Source organism: Silene latifolia, chromosome 9 (genome assembly GCF_048544455.1).
Source record: "Silene latifolia isolate original U9 population chromosome 9, ASM4854445v1, whole genome shotgun sequence".
Taxonomy (NCBI): domain Eukaryota; kingdom Viridiplantae; phylum Streptophyta; class Magnoliopsida; order Caryophyllales; family Caryophyllaceae; genus Silene; species Silene latifolia.
In genome coordinates, this window is record NC_133534.1 from 172,953,297 (window position 1) to 172,969,245 (window position 15,949).

The following is a 15,949-nucleotide window of genomic DNA, read 5'->3' on the forward strand; positions in this document are numbered from 1 at the left end:
TGAATATCTCCATATGTTTAGCTGCATCTTCATTTGCTGCTCCCCCAAATTGGTTTCTCTCAACCAAGTTAATATAGGACGGTTTCGCTTAGAATTTTCTATCCGTCCCGGCTGGCAATGCGAATCCCTTATAGAGATTCTCAGCTGTTGGCTCGGAGTGACTGGCTATACTTGCTTCTTGGGCCATCTCTAGAAAATCTGGAGAAGTGACGGTCTCAGCTGATGAGGCAGAAATAGGAGATGAAGGTAGATCCTCCTCAAATAACGCGTTCTCGTAGTAACTGGACAGAGTACTCAGCTCTTCCTCTGTCGAAAATAATCTATATGATCGTCTCAACTCACACAAAGTCTTCTCGATCTCAGGATTTAACGGCAGTAATTCACCACCCTGTGACCTGCGCATAAGAAGAAACTACAAGTAGAATATGAGAAAAGTTTAAGGAACAGATGTCCCTTAAACTTAGAGAATAGACTAAAATAAAAAGGAACAACTAAAACTACCGCTGCCTCCCCGGCAACGGCGCCAAAATTTGATACCTGTCGATGTGAGTATCAAAAATAATATTTATAATTTCCAAACTACAACTAGCAAGCGGTAGTAAGGGTCGATCCGCATGGAGGTAGGGAGTTCTAATTGTCTTAATTTTAGTCTAATATTGGGGGTCTTGATTGAATTGTAACTAAGTCTAAATGCAAAAATAAATAAGCAAGTAATAAAAATGGGCGTAAACAAATGATAAAAAGGAGCTAAGACGATCGGTTCACTATAGCTATGATGGCACATGATTCTAGGTAAGTCCGAAATACAGTCGTGTAGGATGGGTATAACATGTCCTCTTGCTCGGTCCAAGTTAACTAGTAGCTCCTTTCGGCCTATGCTACTAGTCCCTAGGTCTCACTAATACTAGCTCTCGCCATGAAAAGTGATTTCTAAAGCCTAAATTACTTATCTTTCGATCTTAGCAATTTAGACGTCTTAATTCATTAATTAATGCCCTCCCCTACCTTTCGATCTACGGGTTGGTCAAAACTAAGCATCTAACAAGTCTCCTCTCGGTCTCATTGTTAATAATTGCACTTAACGAATCAAACGAATGCTAATCAGACACGGGTCTGGTCGATCGACCAACTACCTCAGTCGACCGACCACAGGACATAGTCGATCGACCAGTTAAGCCAGTCGATTGACCATGCCCTAATTCGGTGTCACCTATTCTACGCCATCTACGCTATAGCTCCCCTACATCTTAGAAAAGGGTACTTACCTACTCATGTGAATGATAACAACAACGAATTTGATAAAAACTATAAAGGAAAACATGATTAAAAGCAATAAAAACGCAATAAAGCAATTAAGGTTTCGGGATCTAACTAGCAATTACTAGACTAAACAAAGCAAATAAAGGCAAACTGTAAATTAAAGAACAAGAATTACCGAAAATAAAGGAAAGATAAAAAAGATCCGGAAGCAATGAACTATATTAAGAATGCTAAACCTAAACTAATCTACCGTTCTTCTCTCATGCGAGAGAGACCTCCCTAAACTGATGAATGATGTTTTGTTTTTATAGAGAATTCCTGTAACTTATTCCTAAAACCTAATTACAAGTGGGCTTCGGAATTCTAATTTTAATTTGCGCGTCAGAGTCATGGGGTGGTCGATCGACCACTGAGACCAGTCGATCGACCACAGGCGCTGTACAGTAATGCATTCAGGCGATTCCTGCAGCGCGCACTGATCTTAAAACAGCTGCCATTGCTTCGTTACTTGGTCAAATCAGCCGTTCTATATGGCGTTGGAAATCTAAGAGGATAAGCTTTCACCTCCAAGTGGAATCAGTCGATTATCTGCTCAAGAACTCGAGATATAGCCATTTTAAGCAGCCTGCAATAAACTGTTCAACATTCTGACAGTCTATAGACCATGTAGGTTAGTCTATAGACCAAGTCAGCTGGTAATCCGCTTCTGAAACTCTCGCAAATCTATCTTTCAGGCCCTTGGTACGCACACCAATTTCATCTCTCGAGTCACTAAATCATGTCAAATCCTATGCCAAGCACTCGGGGACGGATTCGGCTCGATTTCCGCTGAATTCTTCACATTTCTGCAATATTACACAAAAACACGAAAGTAGACGGAAAAAGGGAATATAGTAGAATAAACTACACATTTGAGCTCTGAAATGCGTGTAAAAGAGGGTGTAAAACATCATATTTTAGACACGCATCAGAGTTCACGCTCATCTAAAGCAGCTTCAAGCAAATTCAACACAGCATCATTGTTATCTGGGTTATCTGCATACTCATCCAAAAGCATTAGGGCTTCTAGTAGGTCTTTATAACAGAACCCGACCAGAAGTCATAGACAGACTCGTCAACAATATCAACAGAATAACATGTATCCTCTATCATTGGACGAGCCAAAGTACTAGGCAGAGTGAAAGTAATCGCGTCGTCCCCTACTGCAACAGTCAGACGCCCTAGTTTGACATCAATAATGGCCCCTGCTGTACATAAGAACGGTCTTCCTAGTATAATTGGGGTCCGGGTATCCTCAGCTATGTCTAAAACAATAAAGTCCACTGGTATAAAGAACTTGCCTACTTTCACAGGCACGTCCTCTAAGATACCCAAGGGTCGTCTTACAGATCTATCAGCCATCTGTAATGTAATGTTGGTCATTTTAAGTGACCCATATTAAGCTTTTTGCAGATAGAAAAGGGCATGACACTGACGCTGGCTCCTAAATCACAAAGAGCCTTATCTATTACTTCATTGCCTATGGTACAGGTAATAGAGAACTACCCGGGTCTTTCATTTTAGGCGGAGCTTTCTTTAAAAGTAAATTACTAGACTCTTTCATAAATGCAATAGTCTCAAATTCACTTAGCTCTCTCTTACGCGTCACAATATCTTTCATAAATTTAGCGTAAGTAGGTACCTGGGTAATAAGTTCGGTAAAAGGGACAGTTACCTGGAGGTTCTTGACCACGTTCACAAACTTACCATACTGTCGCTCAACCTTGGCGTCCTTCAGACATCCTGGATAGGGTACTCCGGTAGCAATGAGTGGACCCGCGACTTTCTCTTTACCTTTATCAGCACGTGACATCTTCACAGCAGGGGAAGATGACATGGTAGGGAATTAGATAGTATATTTGAAGCTCCACTGGTTCTGGCATTCGATCGAGCAGTTTCTTCACTCGATCGAATGGTTTTGTCATGAGGATCACTTGATCGAGGCATTTGAACCTCTCGATCGAGTTCTTGGATTTCTGGTTCTGTCGATCGAGTCCCAGAATCACTCGATCGAGTAACATTTTCTGCCAAAGTGTTCGATCGAGAGGAATAAACTCCCCGATCAAAATCTGTTAATTGGGCACCTCTCGATCGAGTTGGAATTATACTCGATCGAGTAATGGGAGAGGCTAGTTCACTCGATCGAACACGAATTTCATTCGATCGAGTGGCAGGACGGTATTCAGCAGGGATATCATCAATTAGCTCTTCCAACTCGTCATCCGGGGTACCATCAGCTATCACAACCCCGTCTTCCGGCACTTCCGGTCCATCATAAGTGAGACCGCTTCGGAGATTAATGGCATTGATTGGGTCGCATGAGGGTGGTTGATTCGCTTGGTTTTGCGCGAGTGTTAGACGCGCAACTTGCTCTCTTAGCTCCACAATAGCTGTATTATCCTTGTTGAATTTCTCTTCAAGCTGTTGCGTTAAGTTCATAACCAAGGATTTCAATTCGGCTAACTCCCCATTTGTAGAGGGGGATTCCAGTTGCGGCGTTGGTCTAGAAGGAGTAGAAGCACTCGTTGAGGTCAAGTCTTCATATAATTTGGAAAAAGGAACTCCTTGCTTGAATTTTTGATAAGCAAGGACACGCTCTACATTTGTCATACAACCGATAGGGTCGTGCCCCTCCATACCGCATCTACAACATATTATCTCATGCTCAGTAATAGCACAAACTTGTTCGTGCTCACTCATGGTCTGTATAATCTCTGGACTGCCCAACCTTCCACTGGGACTTTCCACCTCAGCTACTGTCAACTCATGTACACACCTACCTCCTCGGGGATTTCCATACTCGGCAACATAGATGGTTATCTCCTTAATAAGATGCCACCCTTGATCATCCTCTACATTCTTCTGAAATCTCCCCTTGGCCGCATTGTCAACAATAGCCCTTTGGTCCGGATATAACCCATTATAGAATTGGGTACATAGGAACCATCTCATAAAGCCATGATGAGATAAAGATCGGATGAGCTTCTTGAACCTAGTCCAAGCCCCGTTCAAGTCTTCATTAGGTAGTTGCTAAAATGCAGTAATTTGAGCTCTCAACGCATTAGTGCGCTGTGGTGGAAAATATCGCATGTAAAAGGCTAAGGCAAGGGAATTCCAATCAGTTACACTGGCAGCTTCCCTATTGTAGATATCCAGTTTCTGCTGAGACTCCAACAAATACCCGATGATTATCGGACTACAACATGTTTTGGAATCGCGGCGTTTGATCGACAGTTTGTGTACAACTTTACGTCGGAAAACTTAATACGATTTCGAAAATAAAATATCTTAAAACATTTCAAAAATACCTGGAGTGTTTAATGCACGACGACGGGGTCGCAATGACACTAACTAGAGTAAAAACCGACACCGGACTAAAAACCGACTCAAAAATTCAAATCCCGACTCCAACAACGAGTCAAACCGAGTCAACCACCAAAAACAAAACATTTCAAATATTCTACCTTAAGTTTTCCCGGATTCATGTTGGTCAAGTACCAAACATGTGACTACAAAACCTAGGATAGAACAAATCATGATTGCGTTTGTTGTGAAAGTGACAAGACAACTCGAAGAACCGCGACGTGGCTCGCGCATTTTTGAGCAGCCCAAGTGGCCACGTCACTCAAAACTCACACAACCACTCATTTCCCTATAAATACCCCTTAAATGCCCCATATTTGAGACTTACGCGAGTGTCCGCCCCCTCTTTTCTCCCTTAAAATTCTCGACTCGACTTCTAAAGTCACAATCCGACACGTATTTACGACCTACCGATCGTAAATACAAGCCTTACACATTGTTTGGTACCGTCATCGTGCATTAAATCACTTTACCGACCACTTCGACCACTACACCTTCACTAAACTCAAAACACTCTTTTTACTTACCAAAACGGTTTTAAACCGAGTTTTTTCCGATCAAACGAGTTGTTACACTTACGTCGGTCACTCGCCATAACCATACATGTAAGTATGAGGGTGTAAAAATCCTCTTTTATTATGTTTTCATTTGTTTCATGACTATAACATGGTAAAACGTGCATAACATGAACCAAAACATTGAATAAACGAGCCAAAACTGATTTTTGGCCTGAGACAGAAGCCCCTTAGGTCGCCAGCTTGTCCGCGCCTAAATGGGGTGTCCAGGTCAGAGATCAACCGTGTTTGTTCTCGTCATTTCCCTTTAAACCATTTTCATATTTGTAATCGGTTTTCGCCATTTCAAATATTTTCGAACCCTTTTTATTCTATTGCATTTGTTTTAACCATAAAACATTTTTCACCCTTGGTTCCTCATACCATGACGGTTAAATCCGTGTTTCGGTGATAATACTTGGTTAATGACATTTAAAAGGTATTTTGAAACCTTTTTATTTCATTTCTTTACATTTCCAAAATAAATATATTAGTCACCAACACAAAGTCATCCTTGGTTCTACATACCATGCCGGATTTCAACCCGGGTACGATGATGAGTATTGACTAATTACATTCAAATTGACTTAAAACAATTAGTCCATAATTATTTTCAAAACTATTCATGTCAAGTTTGTCAAATCGAACCCGACACCGAATATTATCAAAATAATGATGATTATTCGAGTCTAGTTTTTCAAATCAACAAATGCGGTCTAAACGAACCCATCAAATCAAACCGGGTTCAAATACCCATTTTTAACGCATTTTATAACGTTTTCTAAAAAGTAATAACACGGCACATAAACCGTGGGCTAACCCGCGCCTAAACAGGCCCTCAATTTCTCATTTTCAAAACCAGGAAGAGGCCCCTTATACCGTCGGCTGGCTCGCGCCTCATATAGCCGTCTGGTGCAGGACCTGTTCCCTTTCCAGCATTTGTCTAGGATGATCCCGATTACGGTTAATCCGAATACAGGATGGATCAGATGACTATTTGATTATTAAAAATCATACTTGAAAAATGCCTTACTAAGACAAATGGATCACGTTATGCACCCTAAACCTAATACGGTAAATGGATGTTTAATTTCCGTCTTGCATGCAAATCAACCCTTAATCCAACTCGACATCTTATACTTGATACTTGGATTAAATCAACCGACTTAGAAAGCTCTCACATGTTAGGTTTAAATTATTGGATGCGCATTCATGCATTTAAACCATTTTATCAACTTTTGCATTCAACCAACCAAGATCGATCAGTAGAGGCCGCTACCGCGGGCGAGATTGGGTGTCTGATTAAAGGGCTTCCCAATACGTACCTTCACCTCTTACTCAGAAACTTTGGATAGTGAACGACCTTATCCAGGGCGTACGAGAGTCATTCTAGAGATAGGACGCTAAAGAGGGACGATTTCCTTATCTTTACTACCTATGTCAAACGCTGCTTTGTGCTTCGATTTGACCGAGGTATAAAGTGGAATTCGAACGGGTTCCAAGTATCCCACAAATGCTTGGTGGCAACTCCGAACATATCTAATCATTTCGAGACCCTTACCAAGACGAAACCGACCGATCTAAAACGATCCGGTCGAAAGCAGTTTTACGCCGCCGAGCGTGGCTTTTAAAAGACCGTTGTATGTCCACAGATCGAAGTGGGCTTGCAGGTGGGCCATGTCCACATATTAGCGACTCCGCTGGGGAGAACTAGGACACTTACGTCTTTGTGATCCCTAGATGGTGAGACTCGAACGAGGTCTTGGTTGGAATGCATTAATTGATATTACGGTCACGGTCGGGTTCTTTGTCCGGGCCCACAACCTAACCCTTTTCGACCAATTGGCTCGTCTCGTCGGCGTGAGTTTTCTCATCCCCGCGTTTCGAATCCTGATTGAGTCAAGCATACCATTGAAGTTACACATTTCTCTTTCGTCAAAGAGCTTTCATCACTTTCGAGCACGAGGCTAGGGCACCATCCTTACACATTTTGTTTGGATTGGTATCCCTCTCGCAAATCGGGGTTTGATTGCTTGGTGTGTAACCCACCCTTTCAAGCCAAAACCCGTGTCAGCATAATGCATAATATAATGAACTGTGAATGCTTATGTGCTACTTGATCATAAGTCCTTCCGTGTCATTCTCAAACTTTCAAAAACACCTTTTTGCGCCGTTATAATGGCCGTTTCAAACCTCGGTCTTTCGCCGACCGTTGCACGCCTTTCTAGGCCATCGTAATGACAATTTTCAAACCCGGTTTTTATAACCATTTCAACACGCCTTTCTAGGCCGTCGTAATGACAATTTTCAAACTCGGTTTTTATAACCATTTTAACACGCCTTTCTAGGCCGTCGTAATGACAATTTTCAAACCCTTTTTTTTATAACCAATTCAACACGCCTTTCTAGGCCGTCGTAATGACGATTTTCAAACCCGGTTTTTATAACCATTTCAACACACCTTTATAGGCCGTCGTAATGACGATTTTCAAACTCGGTTTTCTACAACCATTTCAAATAACATTTCCACACCGTTATAACCGCCGCGTCTAGACACGGATTTTAACCCATTTCGCGTCGACAATGGCTCTTTCAAAACCCGAGAAAAGCATACACCCTTTTCTCGAGACACTTTCGGAATCCCGAGGACCATACACCGTCCCCGAGACCTCTTCAAACATTTCAAACCCGATTTTCAAAACATACAATTTTGAATTTCAAAAAAAAAACCGTCTTGGGAGACAATACACTGTTTTCCGAGCCGACTCAAACTTAAACCGTCTTTTGCAAATAAATTTAAGACAATCCCCTTTTCAATTAACCGACTTGCGGTGATCTCTATCTTCGGAAGCCGTTCACAAAGTGACAAATGAATCTTTTTGAAAATTTTTATTTTCGAAAATTTCAGTCCACCATTCCAAATCCGCCTCGTGTCTGTCGAGTCAAAGCAAACGTTCTTATGGGTCTTTACTTATGAGTCGTCTCACCACGAGACCCGTCCAATGGCGTCGCGCCATTACGTTGGACTCATGTCAAAGGTTCGGTCAAACATCAACACGTCATAAATCGAGTCAGCACCGAGGAACCACACACGGTCACCCTCGTCTTGTTGAGTCTGATCCTTGTCTCGTCCTTTATGCTGTCTGCGTTCAGTCTTTGAACCGTGTCGGATTGAGTTGTAATGTGAGCCATTTTTCTGCCTCAGAAGCCATGGCCCCGTCTTCAGCTTCATCCAACAACAATGATAACAACAGAGATGTCACGACTGATCAGCTAGCCAGCCTGCTTACCGCTCTTAAGGTCACCCTGGATCGCGTCGAGGCCCATATAGACGCCCTGGAAAACAAGGAAGTTGGAGAACATAATACTCCACCTCTGACTGAAACTGAGAAGAGGCTAAAACTCCTTGAAGAACAGCTCCTAGCCCGGGGCAACAATATCCATCTTGAGAACAACCAAAGGTTCGAACCTGTTGGGGATCAATTACCTGGCAACTTCACCCTAACTGATGTGCCTAAGTTCAAAGGAGTGGAGGACCCGCTCAATCATATCCGTGTCTTCAAAGACTGCATGGCCATTAAAGGGGTCAAACAGGAGCTTTTTACCCGGATCTTCCCATCCTCTTTGGAACCGATCCCTCGTCAATGGTACTACTCCCTTGATCCGAAAAACCTTACCACTTGGGACGAGGTCGCAGTTGAATTTGCCAAACAATATGTTGACAATGTTGAATTCCAAGCCAATACCCGTACTCTTGAGATTCTAACCCAGAACGATAAGGAAGGGTTCACCGAGTTCTTAACCCATTGTAGGAGGGTGAGTACTCAACTGGTCAGTAAGCCGAGTGAATCAACTTTGGTGGAAAAGTTCGTCAACAATCTCCGCCCAGTGTATGCCAACTTACTGAGGTATCAAAATATCAAGACCTTCCAGGACCTGCAAATTCTGGGGACACGCATTGAAGATGACCTCCGGAAGGGTGTCTTGGCCAAGACTACTGGCAGAGGCTACCAGGGATCCACATCAACCGGATCTCGCCCTTACGGCCAAACAAACAAAATTGATGAAGTCAACCTCGTTGAACCATCTGCTAAGAGAGCCGAGCGCCCCCAAAGGCTCATGGACCAGGGAAAATTACAACCGATCGGACCCACCCCGGATCTGGCCGATGCTAAGAAATCCCGCTTCTGGAACCCCAATGCTTATTGTCAGTACCATAAAGGGAAGGGGCATGATACTGAAACCTGCTTCAAACTCAAACACATTGATACCCGTCGTGAGGTGTCAAAAATATATTTATAATACCATCTACAACTATAGCTAGCGGTAGTCGGGTCGAACCACAGAGAGGCAGATGTAATTTCTAGTTGTCTAATTTCGGTCTAAGGTAACAAAAATGTGGGGGTTTGAATTGATTTGGTCTATAGCTAAAGGCAATAAAAGACAGTAAACTAAATAAGCGGATAAAATCAAGAATAAAAAGGGTGCAAGGACGGTCGGTTCACTATAGTTTCGGCGGCAGCAAACTAGGTAGGTCTAAAACAATCACGTGAGACGGGAAAATAAGAAGTCCTTTCAGTCCATTCTCACAGGTAGCATCTTTCGATCTCGCTACAGGTCCATAATACCACTAATATTGACTTTCGTCCTGAAAAGTGGCTAAAAATCTAAACGATACCTATCTTTCGATCTCAGCAAAGTTTAGTCATTTTAATTGGTAGTCTAATAACCTTCCCTATCTTTCGATCTAATAGGTCAGTCAAATACTAAGTATTCAACTAGTCGCATGCATTCGATTCGTCAAATATAACAATTAAAACAATTAAAACGTAATAAAACTCACGAGGTCAGTCGATCGACCAGGTAGGACGGTCGATCGACCAACACGCGATTAGGGCTCCCTAATTCTAATGCCGCCTACACTATAATTCCCCTACATCCTAGCACAATGGATTTAGCTACTCATGCTAGGAATAACAACAACAATAAAATTTGCTAATAAAACAGAGGAATTCATGATTGAAGCGACGAAATAAATAATGAACATAAGGTGATAAATTGGCTTTGGGAAACTAATCTAACAATTCCTATACTAAGAAAGAAATAAACAACGAAACTGAAATAAGAACTTTAAAATACCGTGTGAAAGAAATCGCAGAGGAAGGATCAAAAACCGAACGAAGATAAGTTGTGTAAAATACCGAACAAAACTTTGAACCCTAATTATTTCCCTAAAGTTTCTGATAAAAGACTTGATGATTAATGCCTAATGTCAGTTACGTTATATAGAAAATATACGTAACACTTATTTCTGAAACATAAATACAATGGGCTTTAAGTTTCTCGATCTTTTAATTCTCGTCTGAAGTAGCGGTTTGGTCGATCGACCACTGTGACCGGTCGATCGACTGAGCTGCAGTGTACAGTAGCTTCTGTTTGTCGTGGGTTGGTCGATCGACTAAGGGGGCCAGTCGATCGACTGCTTTAGCTGATAATCTGCTTTTAACTTCTCGTGGATTTGTCTTTTGGGCCTCGAAATGCGCACCAAGCTCGTCTCTTGAGTAAGTAATTCACGTCAAATACAATGCAAGATACTCGGGGACGGATTTAGCTTGATTTCCGTTCATGTCCGCATAAATCTGCAATATTACATGAAAATACGAAAGTAGACGAAATGGGGCAAATAGTAGCATAAACTACATAAATGAGCTCTGAAATGCGTGTAAAATAGGGCGTAAAACAACATATTTTGGACACGCATCAAACTTCCCCAAACCAAACCCTTGCTTGTCCCCAAGCAAGAACTAGACTCGATCCTAAAACCTATTGGAACGAGTTCAATCTCAGAGCGAATTGCAATATGTAAAGCCTAAACAAATTTAATGCAATAACCAACAATGAATTAGCAAATGAATCATGCAAACGAGTTATGAAATCGTTAGAAATTGTTGAACCGTCAACTGTAGAGACTTTGGACTCTCGCGGGTCGCTCAAATCACTCATAAGCACAGGTGAATAATGTAAAGATAGAAAGAATTCATTTTGTAGTGACTCGCACCTAACTATGACCTATAAGAACATGCTTGCAGTCTAATATGAAAATAACCTCTACAACCGTACATATGTATTCTAACCAAACAGATGGCCATGACACATGCCGAGGTATATATATACAGATATGTGAGGTAATGGGTAAGAAGAGGCAAAGATAATTATGGGAGTGTGGAGGTACAGGTGATCAAGCTAGTACCTAACAAAGCCATATGACAACATCCACTTCTTGCTCATAATCAATAATGAAACCCGGTGCAAATGATTAGCACTAATCTCGCATTCTCCATAAAAATAAATCAATCAACTCCCCATAAGGTATAAATGCAACATGGGAGCAAAAATCGCCATAAAAATAAGAACTTTGAATTATGCGAATTGATTTCTTTCTTTTCTATCGGGCATTGGTCGATCGACCAAGATGGGCAGTCGATCGACTGCCTCAAACAGTACAGAACTCTTTTTTTTTTTTCATCGAATCATTTTTCATCTTTTTTTTTTCTTTCTTTCCTTCTTTTCATTTTCCCAACAACATCTCAAACATGAGCATATGCCACCAAAAATGTAATAACAATCCCGAAAATTAAGCTACTAGCTTGACAAAGACAGGCTAAATGTAGGATGTAGTAATGGGACAAAAAGGCTATTTTTGGCAGTGTGGAGCTTATGGGTAAAATAAATAAAGGAAAACCTCTACCACATGTGTCAACAAACCACAAACCGAATGCATACAGGTATTAAGCAGATTAAGTTCATATTTATGCATATTGATATAACATGTCTCATAAGGAGTACTACTCACAATACTAGATGAACTGGTCATGAATGACACCAGTTATAAGCTCTAAACCTCAGAAAATGATGTAGTTTGCCAAAAATCTAAGTCAAGTCTCAAGTTCAGCAAGAAATTTAACGAAAACTCGTAGACTATGCATATGATTCTACTAATAACATGTCCATTTAGCAAGGCTTAGGTGTAAACAAATGCAAATGCAATGTCATCATGGAAATATTACCGTTCCGACTCGACCTATATGCTAAAATAAACGTGAAATTTTTTGAAATTTTGAAATTTTTCAAATTTTTTTTGAATTTTCTGTATATATGAGAAAATAAATAACAATGCAAACAGAGTAATTAAACGTGAAACAGAAATGCAATAAAACATATGAAAATGCGACGCAAAACCCTTCCCCAAACCAAATCACACAATGTCCCCATTGTGCAAAATCATGTAATGAAATAAAAGAGAAACGGGAATTTGCGAGAAAATAAGTAATTATGACATGAAGTAAAGACTCAGAAACTCACAGGACTTTAAGCGCAGCAAAAAGAAACCTCCTCAAACCAGCGTGAGCTAGGAGGTTTCAGTAGCCAGCAGTGCTACCAATAAGTACCTGAAAAGATAACAAAAGATACCGCGCGTAAAACGAGAAAACAAAATTGGGACGGTAAAATTATGTGTAAAATAATAAAACAGAAGAAAACAGAAATTAAGCGGAGAATAAAGTGAAGGGAATACTCCCTGGACTCCGCAAATCGATCAAACACAGCAGGGGAGTGATCAAAAACAGGTGCAGCAGCGTTGGGCGGTCGATCGACCACATCACCCAGTCGATCGACCGAGGTGAACAGCAACAGGAACTCTGGAAGTCGCGGCTCAGTCGATCGACTATAGGAGGCAGTCGATCGACTGACTTTCCTGCTGTAACTTCCTGATTTCGTCTAATTAGCTCAATAAATTGAACTAACAAGGTCTTTAAACCTACAAAAGCACATAATAACGCGCCCAAATTTGCGCAAAACCCAAATGTAAAGTCTAAAGTATTTAAAATCCTAAACAAACGAAATAAAATGCGAAGTCTCGCGCACACAAAACAATAAAAAGAAAGTCTAACAAAAAAGCAATAAAAACATTGTTTTATAAGGAAGCATTTGATCAACTAATAGTTGATCAAGAACGGCCACGGAATGGCCCACTTGCTTGGCTCCTGGCTACATGAGGTAGCCTCAACCGTGCTCATCTTCTCAGCTGCACTCTTCTTAGCTTCAACATCCGCCGAACTCAACGGATCAACAGCTTCTATATCCTCCCAGTCAATGACCTCCTCTGGCTCATCAAAGTCCAAATCGGACTCCTTCACTTTGACCGGCTCATCGTCAAGCTCCTCATCAGTGCCATAGCTAAGGCAACCAAGACCGCCTCGTGAAACGATTGGCTCCTTCACAGCTGGAGCAACATACGGCTCTTCCTTCCCCAAACCAGCTCCTGCAATATCAGAAATAGACAAATCTTCCTCCAATTTGCTCCCAATCTGGGGGGGAGGGTTTACAACAGGAATAGGGATAGAAGTAGGCATGTCAGAAAGCACAAAGTAAGATTTCTTTTCAGAAACCGTATTACAAGTTACAGGCCACATGGGGTCTTTCTTCTTAGCAGGTTGGGCAAAAACAATGGAATGCTTCCCTACTTTGAAGGTCAAAGTTCCCGAACCTACATCTATGATCGCACCAAATAGCGGTGTGCGAAAAATGGTCTACCCAATATGATAGGAATATGGGCATCCTCAGGCATATCAAGTACAACGAAGTCTACAGGGAAGAAGAACTTTCCTATTTGCACGGGAATGTCTTCTAAGACTCCTATAGGCTGGACCGCAGATCGGTCAGCCATCTGTACTGTCATGTCGGTCACTGCAAACCTAGTCAATTTGAGCTTTCTAGCAAGACTCAAGGGCATTACACTTATACTGGCACCTAGGTCACATAATGCCTTCTCAATAGAAAAGGTACCAATGCTACAAGGAACGGAGAACCTACCTGGGTCTTCTAGCTTATGGGGTGCAGTGTGGGTCAGATAAGAACATGACCCTTTAGTGAGTGCGACAGTATGCACAGTTTCAAGTGACCGCTTTTTAGATAAAAGTTGTTTCATGAATTTAGTATAAGCAGGCACTTGGTTTACTAGCTCGAGAAAAGGAACTTGTACATTCAAGCTACGAATAACTTTTTCAAACTTATTAAATGATACCTGTTCCTTCGTCGGCACTAATCTCTCCGGATAGGGGGCTGTAAGAAGTAACTTAGCCCTCTCCTCTAAGTCTCGCATGCCGGCATCCGTGGACTTAGGCTGAAAGTCCACAACCTTCTCTTTGTTGAAGCTCGAACCCTCTTCAGACCGTTTCAAATTTGAACCATTAATCGTCGTCGGGTCATATTTGGGGACCGGGACTGACCCATCAGCATTCGGGTTTTACCCCAATGTTTTCGAGGCAGTCGTACCCCGAAACAAGTGGTCCCTCAGGTTATCAGGCATTGGAGGACGAAATTGTGCCTTATCAGCAGCAGTTCCAGTCGATCGACCATGTTGGTCAGTCGATCGACTGGCTTCAACAGTACCAGAAGCTCCTGTAACTCGCGGACTGGTTGATCGACTGGGTATATCAGTCGATCGACTGATATACCTGGTAGACGCCTTTTTCTTGCTATTATTCGTTACAGCTTTGTTCTTGCTTGGTTCCGCCTCATCTTTTTCAGGGACATCCTCGACCATGGCAGGCCCCTCCAGGGTGGACCCACTCCTCAAAGTAATGGCATTAAGGGTCTCCTTTTGATCAGTTTGAGTCGGTAAATGTCCCGAAGCTCGAGTTGTATTCTTGCTAGCCAATTGGGCAATTTGGCTCTCTAACATCTTCATACCAGCCTCTCTAGCTTGAGACTCTTTCAGCAACAAGTTCTTCAATTCAGTGAAATCGGAACCTTGGGATTGTTGCTGCTGCTGAGGAACATATGGCGGCTTTTGGTACTGTTGTTGCTTATGAGGGGGCACATAGTTCTGCTGTTGCTGCTGTGGAGGTTGAGTCGGATTCAAGACATTTTGGCTACTCCACCTCAAGTTTGGGTGGACATTCGGCTCATAGTAAGTGTTTGTCTGCCTATAATGTTGAAAGGCAGCACAAGACTCAAAGGGACTAGGACAATTTTCTGAAATATGTCCCTCAGCTCCACATCTTCTACAGACGAAAGGACCGTCTAACACAGCATTCAAATGATACATCCCTCCTTTTGAATCTCCTCCCAACTCATACTTGTCAAATCTTGCCGTGAGAACCTCCAATGCAGCCACAGAAGGGGACTCAGCACTCTTCCACCCCTTAGTCTCTCCCATATTCTCCTGGAATATGCCACTAGCTGCAGCATCCAAGATAGCCCTCTGATCGTCGTAGAGCCCATTGTAGAACTTGTTACATAGACTCCACTTTTCGAAACCATGGTGCGGAATGGTTCGCATCAGCTTCTTGAAACGGACCCATGCTTCATGAAAGTTCTCATTAGGCCCCTGTTTAAAGCTCGTGATCTGAGCTCTAATGGCATTGGTCTTCGAGGCAGAAAAGTACTTTTTGTAGAATGCCAAGGCCAAAGAATTCCAGTCGGTGATCCCATTAGCAGCACGATCCAGATCTCTATACCACTCCCTTGCAGCATCACGGAGTGAGAAAATAAACATGGTCTCCTTCACCTGGTCCTGGGTCACACCGGTTGGTGGGGGTATGGAACAGCAATAATCAATAAACGTCTCCATATGCTTGGCTGCATCCTCATTCGCAGCTCCCCCAAACTGGTTTCTCTCAACTAAGTTGATATAAGACGGCTTCGGCTCGAATTTTATGTCCGTCCCTGGT

At 42.1% G+C, this 15,949-nt stretch overlaps 1 non-coding gene across 1 annotated transcript; it reads left to right on the forward strand.

The window, feature by feature from the left end:
- The first annotated feature begins 15,532 nt into the window (after positions 1 to 15,532).
- Positions 15,533 to 15,639, forward strand: LOC141604039 (small nucleolar RNA R71). Its single transcript, XR_012525865.1, has one exon. It is a non-coding gene; the product is annotated as a small nucleolar RNA R71 (small nucleolar RNA).
- The last annotated feature ends 310 nt before the right edge of the window (positions 15,640 to 15,949 follow it).